The sequence below is a fragment of the Phodopus roborovskii genome, unplaced genomic scaffold, assembly GCF_943737965.1.
Source record: "Phodopus roborovskii unplaced genomic scaffold, PHOROB, whole genome shotgun sequence".
Taxonomy (NCBI): Eukaryota; Metazoa; Chordata; class Mammalia; order Rodentia; family Cricetidae; genus Phodopus; species Phodopus roborovskii.
Window position 1 is genome coordinate 2,778,256 of NW_026126540.1, and position 18,358 is coordinate 2,796,613.

Below are 18,358 nucleotides of genomic sequence, written 5' to 3' on the forward strand. Positions count from 1 at the left end.
AACCATTTGGTCTTGTACAAGGGTATACTTTTTCTCTGGAAAATTCAGTCTACATCTATAAACACAAACCATTACCGAACTTTTATGTGCCAAATCAATTGGAAAATACTGTTCCTTATGAAAGAAAAAAATTCACAAAAGTACTTCTCTTTAAGAAAAAAATTTTGTGAGAGTTGCGCTGGCCTCCAGGTCTGAGAAGACCAGGAGGAGGTGGCGGGCGGCCTCAGGAAGATCTGGAGACCTAGGATCACCATGCCAGGCCCTACCTAAGCTGTAAGTGGAGAAAGGGTGGGAGGCAAGGACGATATATGTGGCTGGAGCCCACGGTGCCGATTGTGAACCACTGTCCTAAAAGGCTGCTCTTTGGCCTAAATTGCAATCGATTTGGGATCCTTTCTAAGACTCGAGTTAGAAGTGAGAATTCAGGTAAGTGAGGCCGCCATTGCTGCTTTGAACATCTCAGGAGTGACAAAAGGAAGAGCTTGCTAGGAATCAATGAAAATAATAAAAAGTCCAGCACTAGGGCTCCTCCTCCTGCCAAGCACAAGCACCGCTCTGACAAGATGTCCAAGGACTCTAAAGGTAACCGGGCCACTAACGAGTCAAGCGAGAAGGTTCTTGGTAAGGAAGAGAGGCAGTGCTTCTAGTGGAAGCAGCAGCACCAGGTCTCAATCCCCTCAGCCTCCAGCTCGGGCTCCTGCACTAGCACAGGCTCAAGCAGTGACTCCAACTCCCACTCTGCGTCCAGCAGCTCAGGAAGCTCCAGCATATCCCGAAACTCCAGTTCTAGCAGACTCCCCAAGCTGCATGACAACAGGTGGCCTTCCTGCTCCAAACCAAGCCACATAAAAGAGATGAAAAGGAGAGGGAAAGGAGGAGCCCTTCACCTAAACCCACCAAAATGCACGTTGGGAGGCTTACCAGGAATATGACCAAGGATCATATTATGGAAATATTTTCTGCTTATGGGAAAAATCAAAATGATTGACATGCCTGTAGAAAGGATGCATCTTTGTCTATCCGAAGGCTATGCATACGCGGAGTTCGAGAATCCAGATGAAGCAGAGAAGGCGATGAGACACATGGATGGAGGACAAATTGATGGACAAGAGGTCACTGCTAGTGCTGTGTTGACACTGGCCTCGGCCACCCCCACGGCGATTCAGCCCACCCAGGAGAATGCTTCCACTGCCTCTCATGTGGTGCAGGCCACCCCCATGGATGAGGAGATGGTCTCAATCCCAACGGATGACAAGAAGGTCTCCATATCCCGGCCTGCCACTGTCGCCATAGGAGCCACTCCTCCCCTATAAGCAGTGACATTATAGTACCTCTGTAACTTATGTTCCCCCAACTCAGTTTTGTCTAGCCAAATGTGGATCTGTAGGGAAGGGTCCCATACAGGGTGGTCTTTGAAGACAGCACTTGAGATATCTCCTCTTCAGGAGGATTCTGGCTGCGGAGGTACTGTTGATTCAGGACTGTGCCTATTTGAGGTCTTTGAAGACAGCCGTTGAGATATCTCCTCTTCAGGAGGATGATGGCTGCAGAGGTACTGTTGACTCAGGACTGTGCCTATTGAGGTACCCTGTAGTTTGCTGGCTAAAAAGTTCACCCCTTCCAGTTGTTGCAAGTCCAGTTGGTAGCAGAGATAGCACAAGCAAACCTCCATAGTGCATCAGACCATTTTCCACGGGTGACCGAGAACCCGTCAAACAACCTGGTCATGCCCTTGCTGTTGACATGGCACATCTGCAGACAGGGAACCAAGCGGCAGTGCTGTTATGTCTGACCATGTATCTTTCCCTGTCCCCATGACTCTGTTACTCCCTGAAATGGTGAGCCAGTTAGTTCTACTGTGGGGTCCTCATGGAATCTGCCACCACCCACATTGTCTCCTGCCATTCATGATGATGTTGCAGGTTAACCTTGGCAATGTATACATTGCCTCTTTTTGCTTTTATTGAACAATCAGTACTATAAAATTTGTTTTGAGTTTTATAACTTTGTAGCATTTTAGATAAGGTTGTGTTTGTACTTGTATTGAGTGAAAGGACTGTGTTGAATAACCCTAGGGTTAGAATGCAAACAAAAAGAAAAAAGAAGTAAAGAAAAAAATTGAGGGACTGGAGAGATGGCTCAGAGGTTAAGAGCACTGGCTGCTCTTCCGGAGGACCCAATAACCACATAGTGGTTTACAACCATCTATAATGATATCTGGTACCCTCACACATGCCAGCAGAACATGCCAGCATAATAAATAAACAAATATTTTTTAAAAGAAAAAAATTTGAGAATCTCTGATGGGAGATGTCATTCTGTATATGTTTCTCATACTGGTTAATAATAAAGCACTGTTGGCCAATAGGAAAGGAAGATGGGAGGGATTAGGAGACAAGGGAAATAGGAAGGAGGAAGGAGGAGTCAAGATGGAGAGTCTAGAGAGAGCTGGACGCCAGCCGCCTCCCCGGTAAGAGAAGGCCATGTGAAAATACATAGATCAGCAGAAATGGGTTAATAATTAAAGGCAGAGCTAGCCAATAAGAAACAAGTAACCGGGCCAACAGTATTGTATCAAATACAGAGTCTCTGTGTATTATTTGGGGCTGGCGCGGCGGCAGGACAAGACCGGGCGGCGGCAGGCAGAAAAACCGTACTCATTACAAATCTCAAAAATAAAAATTTAACAATAACAGAACGTTGATTTTCAAAACATACAAGTATAGTCATATCAGCCTTATGTTTGAAAGCCAAATAGAGGAAAAATTCAAAACTTTATCAAGGATAGGTGGTAACTTCATCAAGGGTAGATGGTAACTTCATACACGGTAAGAAAGAATAAACTACCACTACATGACGCAATAGGGGTGGGCTCAAGGAAAATAGCAAATCTTAGAACGTAACTTTCCCTTGAGAGGTGTGGCCTAGGAGCAGCATGAGGAACTCTTTTGGGGTATTAGTAATACTTTCTGGTCCACGCCTTTAATCCAAGTACTCAGGGGTAGGGCAGAGGTAAGCAGATCTCTGTGAGTTTGAGACAGAGGTAAGCAGATCTCTGTGAGTTCCAGGACAGCCAGGACTGTCACACAGAGAAACCCTGTATCAAACCCTTCCCCCTTCACCTGAGACAAAGCTCTTTGGGAGCTGGATAGTTGGCTCAGCAGTTAAGAATACTGGCTGCTCCTCTAGAGGACCTCGATTCAATTCCCACATGGCAGCTTACACCTGTCTATAAATCCAGGACATCCATCACACTAGGCATGCATGTGATGCATGTATCTGTGCATGCAGGCAGAATACCCATACATATAAAGTGATATAAATAAATCTTTTTAATTTTTTTTTAGAAAAAAAGAAATGCTTTCATATGTGTAACTTGGTGGTGTTTACATCTGCCAACTACTCCAAGGTATTATGTTTCCCTCCAAAGTTGTCACATGACAACTTTTAGGAGCACATTTGTCCTAGTTTCATTCTGTTTCCATGACACTCCATGGTTAAAAGCAATTTGTAGAGGATAGGGTTTATTTCTGTTCATGCCCCCAGGGTTACAGCAGCTCCATAAGGGAAGACAAGGAAGACACTCAAGGCAGGAACCTGGAAGCAGGAATTGAAGTAGAGATCATGGAGGAGTGCTGCTTCCTGGCTTGCTTAGTCTCAGACTTGGTCTTTACTTGCTATCTTATACAGCCCAGGCTCTGAAACCTAGGAGTTTTGCCTCCCACAATGGGCTGAGCCATCCACATCCATCATCAATCAAAACAATTCCTCTAAGGCATGGCCACAGGCCAATCTAAGTGAAGCAATAGCTCAATTGAGGTGCCCTCTTCCCAAGTAGACCAGGGTTGTGTCAGCTTGACAGAAAAACTCACCACATGCAATGTCTATGTGCTGTTAAAAGAGGCATTGAGATCGCAGGGCTTCTGCTAAAGAGGCCTCAGCTGGAGAGTGCCAGGTCCCAGCAAGATCCTCCTATTGGTGCAGAAATATCCTGAGTATCAGCCCAGCCTTTGTGCCCCATCGCCAGGCCTTGACTAGAGCCAATTCTGGTGGACTCTTCCCTATACCTTTCCTGGGAATTCCTTGGGTTGGCCCTGGATCTCCCTGTCCCTGTGTCCTGTCCCCATCTAGAGTGCTCTTGGAGCTCTGATACACCCCTACCCACCCCCACTAAGAGCCTGCCCTCCTCCTACCCTGTGCCCTACCGTGCCCACTGTCAGTATGGCAGTTGCTCAGGAAAATGGGAATTAGTTTACCACAGAACCTGGCAATCCACCTCTTAGGCATATACCCAAATGATCCACATCCATGCAACAAAGACATGTGCTCAACTATGTTTATAGCAGCATTATTTGTAATAGCAAGGACCTGGAAGCAATGTAGCTGCCCCTCAATTGAAGAACGGATAAAGAAGATGTGGCACATCTACACAATGGAATAGTACTCAGCAGAAAAAAAAATAATGGAATCTTGAAATTCGCAGGCAAGTGGATGGCACTTGAAGAAACCATCCTGAATGAGGTAATCCAGTCACAAAAACAGGAACATGGTATGTACTCACTCATATATGGATTTTAGACCTAGATCAAAGGATCACCAGCCTATAATTTACACCACCAGAGGAACTAGGACACAAAGTGTATTCTAAGAGATTCATATAAAGTCTCTCACAGAAGGGGGAAGGGACAAGTCCCCCATAGCACAGGGGAAGGGTGCGGGCAGTGAATGGAGAGAGAAGTAGGAGAAAACAAGGGGGAGGAAAGGAAAACACGTGTGACTAGGAAAATTGAGCCTGGTTAGGAATAGAAGACAGGAGAGAGAGAGAGAGAGAGAGAGAGAGAGAGAGAGAGAGAGAGAGAGAGAGAGAGAGAGAGAACATAAAAGCGGGAGCCATTATTGGTCTGAAGAGAAAACTCAACCTAAAGAAAGGTCTAGAGACCTACAAGACTGCTGCCAACTAACAATTTAAGCAACTGTGGAAAGGCTACCATAAATGCCCTTCCCTGATAGTGAGATCAACTAACGTATCCAACATCATGGAGCCCTCATCTAGTACCTGTTGGAAACAGAAGCAAACACACATAACTAAACACTGAGTTGAACTACAATCCAGATGCTGAGGGAGAGGACAAGACCAGGATACAGAAACACATAGAGACAGCTGAACAAGGAGGAGCTAATGAGCCCCCAGACTAGGAATCCAGCATGGGACTGACTCAGACCCCCTGAATATGGATCTCAGCTAGAAGGACTGAATAGTCTAAGGGACCTCAGACAGTGTAACCAGGATGTATTCCTGGTACATAAAAGGACCTTGCAGACACATCCTCCATGGAGGGATACTTCCTTAACATAGAGACAGGAGAGGAGTACTAGTCCCTACTTCAAATGACTTGACAGATTTACATGACCCCACCTGGATGGCATTGCCCTACATGTGGAATTGGGATAGGGGGATGGGAGGGGAGGGTGGTCAGGGTGCATGTGAGGGGGGAGAGAAGATAAGAGGGAGAGAGGGAGAAAGAGAGAGGGAACTTGGATCAACATGTAAAATAAAATAATAATAATAATACAAAAATTTCAAAAAAACAAAGCAGGCATTGAGACTAGGGCACTGAGGCCTTGGGTGAACTAAAATCAAGTCATGAAGATGTTTATAACAGTCTAAAACTAAGGATTCTGGAAAACTGTAATAACATAAAAATCTTCCCAGCATTCAGGAGGCAGAGGCAGGCGGATCTCTGTGGGTTTGAGGCCAGCCTGGTCTACAGAGTGAGTTCCAGGACAGGCTCAAAACAAAACAAAAGAAAAGAAAACAAAAAGAACATAAAAGTCTAGCACGCCTAAAGATTTCTTCTTTCTTGGGCACTTGAGATGATATATTAGCAATATATTGAAAACTCGAAGGTGCTACAACTGAATGTTTATAGAATGTCTGATACAGGAGCTAATGAACTGGAAAGTAAGCTCCAATAGGTGATGGGAGATGTCATTCTGTAAATATGTTTCTCATACTGGTTAATGAATAAAGCACTGTTGGCCAATAGGAAAGCAAGATAGGCGGAAGTAGGAGACAAGTAGGAAAGAGGAAGTAGTAAGGAGGAGTCAGCATGGAGAGACAGGAGAGAACAGAACTGCCGGACCCCGCTCTCCACTAAGGCCACGTAGAAATACATAGAAATGGGTTAATAATTAAGACAGAGCTAGCCGATAAGAAACTAGTACCTGGCCAACAGCATTATATCAAATACAGAGTCTTGGTGTATTATTTGTGGATGGCGCCGTGGCGGGACAAGACCAGTGGTGGGCGGAAAAACTTACTCCTTACATATGGCACCCACGTGGCTAAAAAGAACTTCCACTTAAAATGTAACAAAAGCTTAAAAAAGGGTTTTACAGAACTCCCTGGGTTGGCCCCTGATCCTGCTGCTCCTGTCTCCTGTCCCCATCGAGAGTACCCTTGGAGCTCTGATACATCCCCACCCAACCCCACTGTGAGCCTGCCCCCCTTACCCTGTACCCTAGCCTACCCACGGTCCTGCCGCTCTGGTTGAGCACTGGGACAGAGGATGGAGCCAACAGTCCACCCTACTTCAGAGACTTCTCGGAGCAACTCTGAACAAAGGAGACCTGCCTATCCACGCAACCACCTGTAATTTCCACCTGCTTGGTCTCTGACCCCCACCTCCAGTCCTCTGCTGGAGTCCTGGGCCCCTCCCAGAGATCCGCCTATCTCTGCGGGACCACTGTAAGTTCCTGTTGACATCTTCTACTGGATCCTCATCCTTGACCCCATCCCTGGGTCCCTGTCTGTGGAGAGACATCCTAGAGAGCTTGGACCACACAGAGCTACAGATATTGAATCTCTGACCCACATAAGCTCACAGGGGAAGTACCATAGAGAGAAGGGGAGACCCCACCAACACCTACTGGAAGAAGCTATGGGAAGAAGGCAATATAAGAAAACACCTAACAACAGAAAGATAAGCATGAAACCACCAGAATCTAAGGAATCTACACCAACTAGAACGGAACACAACAACAAAGCAGAGGAAGAAGAAGGGAACGAATCAAAAATTGCCATCATAAAAATGATGGAGGAACTCAAAGAAGATGTGAGAAAATCTCTTAAAGAAATGGAGGAAAAAACAAACAAAAAAGTGGAAGAAATGAACAAATTCCATAAGGAAAGTACAGAAAGCCAAGAAAAAACAATTAAGCAGGTGAAGGAAATGGTTCAAGACTTGAAAACTGAAATAGAGAAAATAAAGGCAACACAAACCGAAGGAAGGCTGGAAATAGAAAAACTGGGCAAAATATCGGGAACTACAGACACAAGCATAACTAACAGAATTCAAGAGATGGAAGAGAGAATCTCAGGCGCAGAAGATAAACTAGAAGAAATAGATTCATCGACCAAAGAAAATCATAAATCCAACAAATCCTTAACACAAAACATCCAGGAAATGTGGGACACCATGAAAAGGCCAAACCTAAGAATAATAGGCATAGAGGAAGGTGAGGAAGCCCAGCTCAAAGGTGCCGAAAACATATTCAACAAAATCATCGAGGAAAACTTTCCAAATCTGAAGAAGGACATGCCCATGAAAGTACAAGAAGCATACCAAACCCCAAATAGGCTGGACCAAAGAAAAAAGACCCCTCGACATATAATAATCAAAACACCTAGCATACAGACTAAAGAAAGAATATTAAGAGCAGCGAAGGAAAAAGGACAGGTAACATATAAAGGCAGACCTATCAAAATTACACCTGACTTCTCCAATGGAAACCCTCAAGGCCAGAAGGTCCTGGATAGATGTTCTAAAAGTATTAAGAGAACACGGATGCCAGCCTAGGCTACTATATCCAGCAAAACTCAATCATGATAGATGGAGAAAACAAGATATTTAATGACAAAACCAGATTTTCCCAATACGTATCTACAAATACGGCCCTACAGAAAGTATTGGAAGGAAAACTCCAACCTAAGGAAGATGACTACACCCACAAAAATGCAGGCAACAGATAATCCAACTACACCAGAAACCAAGAGTAAAGCAGAACTAATATATTCACAATACCACTGCCAATAACAAACCTAAATCAAACAAGCATCAACAATCAATGGTCCTTACCCTCAACATTAATGGTCTTAACTCACCTATAAAAAGACACAGGCTAACAGAATGGATACAAAGACAGAATCCATCCTTTTGCTGCATACAAGAAACACATCTAAGCTTCAAAGATAGACATTACCTCAGGGTAAACGGTTGGGAAAAGATTTTCCAATCAAATGGAAATAAGAAGCAAGCAGGCTTAGCTATCCTAATATCTAACAAGTTAGACTTCAAACCAAAATTAATCAAAACAGATGAAGACAGTCATTTCATATTCATCGCAGGAGAAATCCATCAACACAAAGTCTCAGTTCTGAACATCTATGCCTCTAATACAAAGGCACCCACATTCATAAAAGAAACACTACTAAAACTCAAAGCTCATATAAAACCTCACACAGTTATAGTGGGAGACTTCAATACTCCACTCTCAACACTAGACAGGACCACAAATCAGAAACTCAACAAAGAAACAAAAGAACTAACAGAAGTTAAGTCTCAACTGGGGTTAACAGACATCTATAGAATATTCCATCCAAAGACAAAAGATTATACCTTCTTCTCTGCTCCACATGGAACCTTCTCTAAAATCGACCACACACTAGGTGGCATAACAAACCTCAACAGATACAAGAGAATAGGAATAGTCCCCTGTATCTTATCGGACCACCATGCTTTAAAATTGGAATTCAACAACACAAATAGCAGAAAACCTGCAAACTCATGGAAACTGAACAATGTGCAATTGCAACACTCCTGGGTCAAAGAAGAAATAAAGAAAGAAATTAAGGACTTTCTAATATTCAACGAGAATGAGGACACAACATACCCGAACTTATGGGACTCCTTGAAAGCATTGCTATGAGGGAAGTTCATTGCACTAAGTGCCCATATGAAGAAAACAGAGAATATTCACATAAGAGAATTAACAGCGCAACTGAAAGCCTTAGAACAGAGAGAAGTGAATTCACCCTGTAGGAATAGACGCCAGGAAATAACTTGAGGGCTGAAATCAACAAAATAGAAACCAGGAAAACAATACAAAAAAATAATGCAATGAAGCGTTGGTTTTTTGAGAAAATCAACAAGATAGACAAACCTTTATCCAAATTAACGAAAAAGCAGAGAGAGAACATGCAAATTAACAAAATCAGAAACGAAAAGGGGAACATAACAACAGACACAGAGGAAATCCAGACAATTTTCAGGTCATACTTTGAAAATCTGTATTTCACAAAAATTGAAAATTCAAAGGAAATGGACGAATTTCTGGATAACTATCACTTACCAAAATTAAATCAAGAACAGACAAACAACTTAAATAGGCCTATAACCTGCAATGAAATAGAAGCAGTCATCGAAAGCCTTCCAACCAAAAAAAGTCCAGGGCCAGATGGATTCAAAGTAGAATTCTACCTCAAACTGTTCAACAAGATAGAAACAGAAGGTTCATTGCCAAACTCTTTTTATGAGGCCACAATAACCTTGGTACCCAAGCCTCACAAAGACACAACTTAGAAAGAAAACTCCAGAACAATATTCCTGATGAACATCGATGCAAAAATACTCAATAAAATACTGGCAAACCAAATTCAAGAATACATCAGAGAAATCATCCACCATGACCAACTGGGCTTCATCCCTGGAATGCAGGGATGTTTTAACATACGAAAATCTATCAACGTGATCCACCATATAAACGAACAGAAAAAGAAAACCATATGATTATCTCCCTAGATGCGGAAAAAGCCTTCGAAAAATTCAACACCCTTTCATGATACAGGTCTTGGAGAGGTCAGGGATAACAGGAACATACTTAAACATAATAAGAACAATATACAGCAAACCAACTGCCAACATCAAACTGCATGGAGAGAAACTTAAGCCAATTCCTCTGAAATCGGGAACAAGACAAGGCTGCCCTCTCTCTCCATATCTCTTCCATATCGTACTAGAAGTTCTAGCTAATGCTATAAGACAACAAAAAGAGATCAAGGGGATCCAAATTGGAAAGGAAGAAGTCAAACTGTCTCTATTTGCAGATGATATGATAGTTTACATAAGCGACCCAATAAACTCTACCAGGGAACTCCTACAGCTGATAAACACCTTCAGCAAACTAGCAGGATACAAGATAAACTCAAAAAAATCAGTAGCCCTACTTTTTTCAGACGACAAAGAGACAGAGAAAGAAATCAGAGAAACATCACCCTTTACAATAGCCACAAGCAACATAAAGTATCTTGGTGTAACGCTTACCAAACAAGTAAAAGACCTATATAATAAGAACTTTGTGGCTCTAAAGAAAGAAATTAAAGAAGATACCAGAAAATGGAAAGATCTCCCATGCTCTTGGATTGGTAGGATGAACATAGTAAAAATGGCAATCTTTCCAAAGCAATCTATAGATTCAATGCAATCCCCATTAAAATCCCACCACAATTCTTCACCGACCTTGAAAGGATAATAATCAACTTTATATGGAAAAACAAAAGACCCAGGATAGCCAAAACAACCCTATACAATAAAAGAACTTCAGGAGGCATCACCATTCCTGACTTTAAGCTCTACTACAGAGCTATAGTTCTGAAAACAGCCTAGTATTGGCATAAAAATAGACAGGTAGACCAATGGAATCGAATTGAAAATCCTGATATTAACCCACACACCTAAGAACACCTGATTTTCAACAAAACAGCTAAAATAATACAATGGGGCAAGGGCAGCATCTTCAACAAATGGTGCTGGCACAATTGGGATGAGGGTGTGTAGAAGACTGCAGATAAACCCATGTCTGTCGCCATGCACAAAACTCAAGTCCAAATGGATCAAAGACCTCAACGACAATCCAGCCACATTGAACCTCTTAGAAGAGAAAGTAGGAGGTACCCTTGAACAAATTGGTATAAGAACCTGCTTCCTGAACATAACTCCAGGGGCACAGACACTGAGAGAAACAATTAATAAATGGGACCTCTTCAAACTTAGAAGCTTCTGTAAGGCAAAGGACACAGTGGACAAGACCAAACGGCAGCCCACAGACTGGGAAAAGATTTTCACCAATCCTATACCCGAAAAAGGGCTGATCTCCAAAATATACAAAGAACTCAAGAAACTAGTCAACAAAACACCAAATAACCCTATTAAAAAATGGGGTACAGAACTGAAGAAAGAATTCTCAATAGAGGAAATCAAAAAGGCTGAAAGACACTTAAGAAAATGTTCCACATCCTTAGCTATCAGGGAAATGCAAATCAAAACAACTTTGAGATACCATCTTACTCCTGCCAGAATGGCTAAAATTAGAAACACCAATGATGACTGGTGTTGGAGAGGATGTGGAGAAAGGGGAACATTCCTCCACTGCTGGTGGGAGTGCAAACTCATACAGCCATTTTGGAGATCAGTATGGCGGTTCCTCAGGAAAATAGGAATTAGTTTGCCACAGAACCTGGCAATCCACCTCTTAGGCATATACCCAAATGATTCACATCCATGCAACAAAGACATCTGTTCAACTATGTTCATAGCAGCACTATTTGTAATAATAAGAACCTGGAAGCAACATAGCTGCCCCTCAATTGAAGAATGGTTAATGAAGATGTGGCACATCTACACAATGGAATACTATTCTGCAGAAAAAAATAATGGTATCTTGAGATTTGCAGGCAAGTGGATGGCACTTGAAGAAACCATCCTGAATGAGGTAACCCAGTCACAAAAAGAGGAACACAGTATGTACTCACTCATATATGGATTTTAGACCTAGATCAAAGGATCACCAGCCTATAATTCACACTACCAGAGGAACTAGGATACAAGGTGTATTCTAAGAGATTCATAGAAAGTCCCTCACAGAACCGGGAAGGGACAAGTCCCCCAGAGCTCAGGGGAAGTGGTGGGGGGGGGCAGCGAATGGAGAGAGAAGTAGCAGAAAATGAGGGGGAGGAAAGGAAAACATGTGGGACCAGGAAGATTGAGCCTGGTTAGGAATAGAAGACAGGAAAGAGAGAGAGACAGAGGAGAGAGAGAGAGAACATAAAAGAGGGAGCCATTATTGGTCTGAAGAGAAAACTCAACCTAAAGAAAGGTCTAGAGAACTACAAGACTGCTGCCAAATAACAATTTTAGCTTCTGTGGAAAGGCTACCATAAATGCCCTTCCCTGATAGTGAGATCAACAACTTATCCATGGAGCCCTCAACTAATGCCTGTTGGAAACAGGAGGAAACACCCATACATCAACACTGAGTCGAATTAGAACTCAGATGCAGATGGAGAGGACAAGACCAGGCAGCAGAAACACATACAGACAGCTTACCTGAACAAGGAGGAGCTAACAGGCCACCAGACTGATAGCTGGGAAGCCAGCATGGGACTGACTCAGGCCCTCCTGAATATGGGTCTTAGCCAGAAGGACTGAACAGTCTAAGGGACCTCAGACAGTGGAGCCAGGATGTATCCCTGGTGCACGAAAAGACTTTGCAAACACATCCCCCATGGAGGGATAACTGCCTTAATCTAGAGACAGGAGAGAAGCCCTAGTCCCTACTTCACATGACCTGTCAGATCTACATGACCCCAACTGGATGGCATTCCCCTACATATGGAATTGGGGTGGGGGGATGGGAGGGGAGGGTGGTTAGAGGGCAGAGAGGGTAAATGGGAAGGAAGGAGGGAGGGAGGAAGGGAAGAAGGGAGGGTGGATGGAAGGGAGGGAGGGAGGGAGGGAGTGAGGGAGAGGGAACTGGGATCAAGTAAAATAATAAATTAAAAAAAAAATGCTTTGACTCCAAAATTTAAGTTCAAGGACAAGTTACTGGGGAAAAGGATTTCTATTTTTGTTTCCACAGAAAATGAAAAGCTGTGGATTCCTTCCAGACTAATGTGGTTTGATCAAGCCAGACTGCCTGAAACAGAGTACTGGGTGATCCTACATTCAAAACAGCTGGACAAAGCAGCCTGACAGACTACAGCCAGGATTTCTGAATCTTCTTCGAATCTCCCATGACAGCGCCCCTTAGCAGCAGGAAGTAGTTTGGAAAGAACGAAGCCCAAATTCCCAAATATTGTCTATAAATGTTTGTTTTCATTTAAATGGACTTGGTTATATAAAATAAATTTTAAAAGGGGGGATTACAAACAAAAGAACAGAGACAAGCAAGGTTTCTTGGTAGCAGCATTTTTCTCAGTTGGACTCTGCTTTGCGAGAGACAAGCAGATAATTGCGCAGCTCTTTTAAAGGAGGTTTCCTGACTCAGCATAAGCGGCAAACACACACACACACACACACACACACACACACACACACACACACGGCTTTAAAAAAAAAAAAAACACTGCTGACAATTTATTGGTGTGTACGAAAGCTGGCAATGGCAGTGACCACATCTCCAAGCCAGCAACATGCTGCTGGCTTCTAGCACAAACCAAGGCAGTGAGCACAGCTCTCACTGCTGGCAGTAAAGGTACCCACTGCCATCTTTGGTAAACCGTGGCTGACACAGCTATGACTTTCATTTTAGCAATGTTGTTTACCATATATACCATATAAAAGATTGTAGCCAGAAAAAGATAATGATTTACAGTAAAGACAGATTCATATTAAGAAAAACCTCTAAAGGTTTACAGTGTGTTTTAAAATATTCATAGACATGGGAGAAAAAAAGAATAAAATGGTTTTTAAAAGACAGAGAGGAACTGGGTGTGGTGGCACACTCCTTTAATCCCAGCACTTGAAAGACAGAGGCAAGCAGACCTTGTGATTTCAAAGTAAACCTTGTATGCAGAGTGAATTCCAGGACAGATAAAAGTTACACAGAAAAACCCTGTCTCAAAAAATGAAAAAATAGAACTAAAAGAAACAGAGTAATGATCCTACATTCCAAACAGCTGGACAAAACAGCCCTGCAGACTACAGCTAGGATATCTGAATCTTCTTCGAATCCCCCAAGACAGCGCCCCTTACCAGCAGGAAGTAGTTTGGAAAGAACGACGCCCAAATTCCCAAATATTGTGTATAAATGTTTGTTTTCATTTAAGTGCACTTTGTTATATAAAATTAAATAAAAATAAATAAAAAAAAGAAACAGAGTAATAAAAAAGCCACATAAAGATGGAAAGCACAGAAAAATTATGGATGCTATATGCTATTCTGTTGTCTTTAAATTGTTTAACTGCTGAGGAAATAACAACTGATAAAAGAATGCTGCTAGATTAATTCAATTTACATATTTAAAAATGCTTTGACTTCGAAATTTAAGTCAAAGACAAGTTACTGGGGGAAAGGATTTCTATTTTTGTTTCCACAGTAAACGAAAAGCTATGGATTCCTTCTAGACTAATGTGGTTTGATCAAGCCAGACCCCCTGAAACAGAGTCGCTGGTGATCCAACATTCAAAACAGCTTGGACAAAGCAGCCTTGCAGACTTAGGATTCCCCATCACAGCGCCCCCTACCAGCAGGAAGCGGTTTGGAAAGAACGACGCCCAAATTCCCAAATATTGTCTATAAATGTTTGTTTTCATTTAAATGGGGTTGGTTATAAATGGATCACAACCAATATCTTTTTAAAGGTAAAAAGGGAATTATGGTACAGATATGAAAACCTTGTGTTGGAATGAATTTTCATTTATTGATACAAATTTAAAGTCAATTTTGTGATATGTATATGTCTCCTTTTGTTTAGGTATTGTGTTTATATAGCTCATTTAGAAATGTAATGTATAATGGAGTACAGATTATAGATAATTACCTATGATAGTCAAAACTTAAGTTAGGTTTTCAAGATACACAGAGATGTATTTGAGATAGATAGGCATTCTTCAAACCTTTCAAAGACCTACAGAATATGGCATTTAAAATGGTTTAGGGTTTTTCTTGACAATGAGGCACAGTTGCTCTTGAGGCACAATTGCTTCTGGCAACACCTCCTGCGTCAGAAAGGAAGATGGACATTGAAGAAACTTGTTATGGAGTTTACTTCCAATATGGTAAGACTAGCCATCTGGACAAGATACTACTCTTGTCTGGACTGTTTGACTTTATGCTGTATAAACTGGACGTGCAGGACCCACAGAAAAGTGACTGCTGATTCAAGATGGACATTGCTACGGAGTTCCTGCTTCATGGAAGAGTCTGCCAGACAGTCTGCAGGACACAGAGAAAAATGACTGACAAACTGCCAGTACAAGAAGACAGTTTAAAGTTTCCTGCTTTGTTGAAGAGTCTGCCAGACACAGTATGGCCTATGGGCTGAAGATGGTAGATTACAGAAGAACTTCAGGTGACTGACTGGGCAGTGAGTTGTCTCTGTCATTTCTAGAGTTTATGTACTATCCTTCTGTGGTCTTTGAGGGAGTTGAAGACAAATAGTTATGGTTATAGTTTTCCTTAGTTAGGATTAAAGATAAGTTACATATAGGACTTCAGACTCACAAAGATAGGATAGATGATGTAATATTTTCTTAAATCTTATTAAATGTTAATGGACTTAATATTGTTAACTGTGATTCTTATTTGATAACTGCTGTGTGATATATTTTGCTTTGTTAAGATTAAAACCCTCCTTTTTATTTAGACAGAAAAGAGGAGATGATGGGAGATGTCATTCTGTAAATATGTTTCTCATACTGGTTAATGAATAAAGCACTGTTAGCCAATAGGAAAGCAAGAGGGGAGGAACTGGGAGACAAGGAGGAAAGAGGAAGTAGTAAGAAGGGGTCAAAATGGAGAGTCTGGAGAGAGCAGGATGCCAGCCGGCTCTCGGTCAGATAACCACGTGAAAATATTAGATGGACAGAAATGGGTTAATACTTAAGACAGAGCTAGCCAATAAGAAACAAGTAACTGGCCAACAGCATTATATCAAATACAGAGTGTTTATTGGGGCTGGCGTGGTGGCAGGACAAGACCAGGTGGTGGGCGGAAAAACTTTACTCCTTACAAATAGGCCAGGGAATTTTGTATTCTAAATTGCTAGGCTAGTGTTTGAGATGTAGTTGGTCTGTCTTAAGCAACTTGTGAGTTAGTGGTTGAAAAAAACATGGACCTTGCCGACATTCTGAACTCTTATTGTCATTAGTATAGTTTTAAAATTGGCTTTGTTACATGCATTTCTCTGGAAGTCTTTTCTTGATTTGGTCAGTATTTTTCCAGATGAAACATAAGTAGTAGTGTGGCTAGAGATTACATGTGTGAATATGAAATTTTACACACAAACATACTAGTATGTGACCCCTTTAAACTTTGCAGGGAGGCAAAGCTGGATGATGGAGATAATATAAGCTTTGGAGTGGGACAAATCTCGGTTTAAAGTGTGCCATCACATCTCTGGGCACCAATGTTTTCGTATGTAATCAAGGAGAAGCATTTTGTTACACATGGTATTGGAAGGTTCAACTGAGAAAATGTACTTGGAAGCAATTAGGACAATGTTTGGAGCATAAGAATAACTAAGAACTATTGCCCTAATTTTAAAAAAAAAGCTTTTACTTTACTGTCTGAAGGTGTGTCCCAACTCACATGAATAGAGCTATACATGTAAGATATCAGGCACTTTTGTAAGGGTCTGGAAAGTTTAAATAGGTATGTATTTCCCTCCTATAGCATTTTGCTCAAATTCACTTTCCCAGGGAAGACCATGTGGTATCCCCTATTTATAACTGTATACTCCATCCCCTCTCATTCTTCCAAGTTTTTGGTTAGCATTTACCACCTTTTAATTTCTAACCCACCCTCACACAACTGCAGGAAGGTTACACTAATAATAGTTATTATAATTGCCTTTAGAGCCATTTTCAAGGCCCTCTCCTCTCAGCTTGATCTATATCTCTAGGGCTTCCTTAGTGGGGTGTCCATCCTCTCTTGACCTACCCCTTCATTTGTTTCCATTTAAAATAGATGTCACAGATTTTGGTTACAATTCTTTTTCTTCTAACACCTTTTTAAAAAAAGCATTATACATGGTGTCTAAACTGTGTTTATAGCTACTAGCCTGTCCCTGTACTCAGGTTTTCCTGTTTAACGATGTGGTAAACTCCGTGCAAAAAGATAGAACTTTTTCTTGAAATTTTCTTTATTTAGCCTCAATGCAGAAATATTTTAATATTATTGCTTGTCGTACTGCTGTTTCTATTCATTTTATTTTTTTTAAAGTTTGATCTCTTTTACATTTGCTTTGTATTAAACAAACTAATATGGAATGTTGTACAGAAAGTTTTGCCATGGAAGTAGTTTCCAAGTTCCCTGATCCATAATGCTCTCGGAGCATCATGCTGAGGCCAGAGGAAAATTAAAATAGCCCATTTGTTTCCTGGAAGGGCTGTGTTATCTTATACTGTGAAGTCTGCCCTGCCTCGAGCCAGTAGTCTCAGGGAAGCAGGACTGTCAGAGAAACCTGGTGAAATGGGGGAGGCGTAAAGGTTCAAAGGATTAAATTTCCAGCTCCAAAAATAACCCTGAGTACTCCTTCCCCTTCCAAATCAGGTCCTGCACCTCTCTTTGACAGGGCCCTGAGGAGCCATGGACACCCCTCCACCTCCCCAAGGGTACTCCCCAGAGCGTGTGGGAACAAGCTAATTGAGGGTGTATATGCAAGATGCCTTTTCTCCCTTCCTTGTCATTATCCTTTGTCTTTGTCCTTCGTCCCCAGCTCTTGGAAGGGCCTATATAGTACTTTCCAAACCTCAACAATTGGATATTACTTTAATGCTGCCTCCTTCCCCCATAATACCATACCATACATCTCACCAGTACTATTTCCTAAAGATCGTTTACAATGTTTGGTGTTATCATTAAGGTTTCTAACTGCTGTAAGGTGAAAACCAGTTTTCCTGTCATAAATAGAAGGTTCCTTTACACCATAATGGAGATAATAGAAATAAAATTTAGTTAGATAAGGTTGCTTGTTTCAGATCTTGTTCCCCAATCCTGCTTGTTAAGAATGCTGGGATGTTGTTAAAGATTTGTTAGCTTCAGCATGAGCTCTGATCCTTGAAATGGACGAGAGGACCAAAACGAGAGCAATTTCTTCTTCACTCCTCATTTTTTGATCCTATGTCTACATGTTTGATGTATTGCTTTGAGTTTTAGGTCACAGAAACAGGAGTGTCCTTCTAGAAGTGAATGCTTGATAATTGTACTCGAAACCTTTTTTCACTTTTTTCATTATTTGACCAGCTACCACAGAATGGTCTGGAGGGACCAAGGGCGATTTGGCCAAGGTCATAAAGAGG

At 41.8% G+C, this 18,358-nt stretch overlaps 1 pseudogene; it reads left to right on the plus strand.

The window, feature by feature from the left end:
• Positions 1-308: 308 nt before the first annotated feature.
• Positions 309-1,293, plus strand: LOC127232887 (RNA-binding protein with serine-rich domain 1-like; annotated as a pseudogene).
• The last annotated feature ends 17,065 nt before the right edge of the window (positions 1,294-18,358 follow it).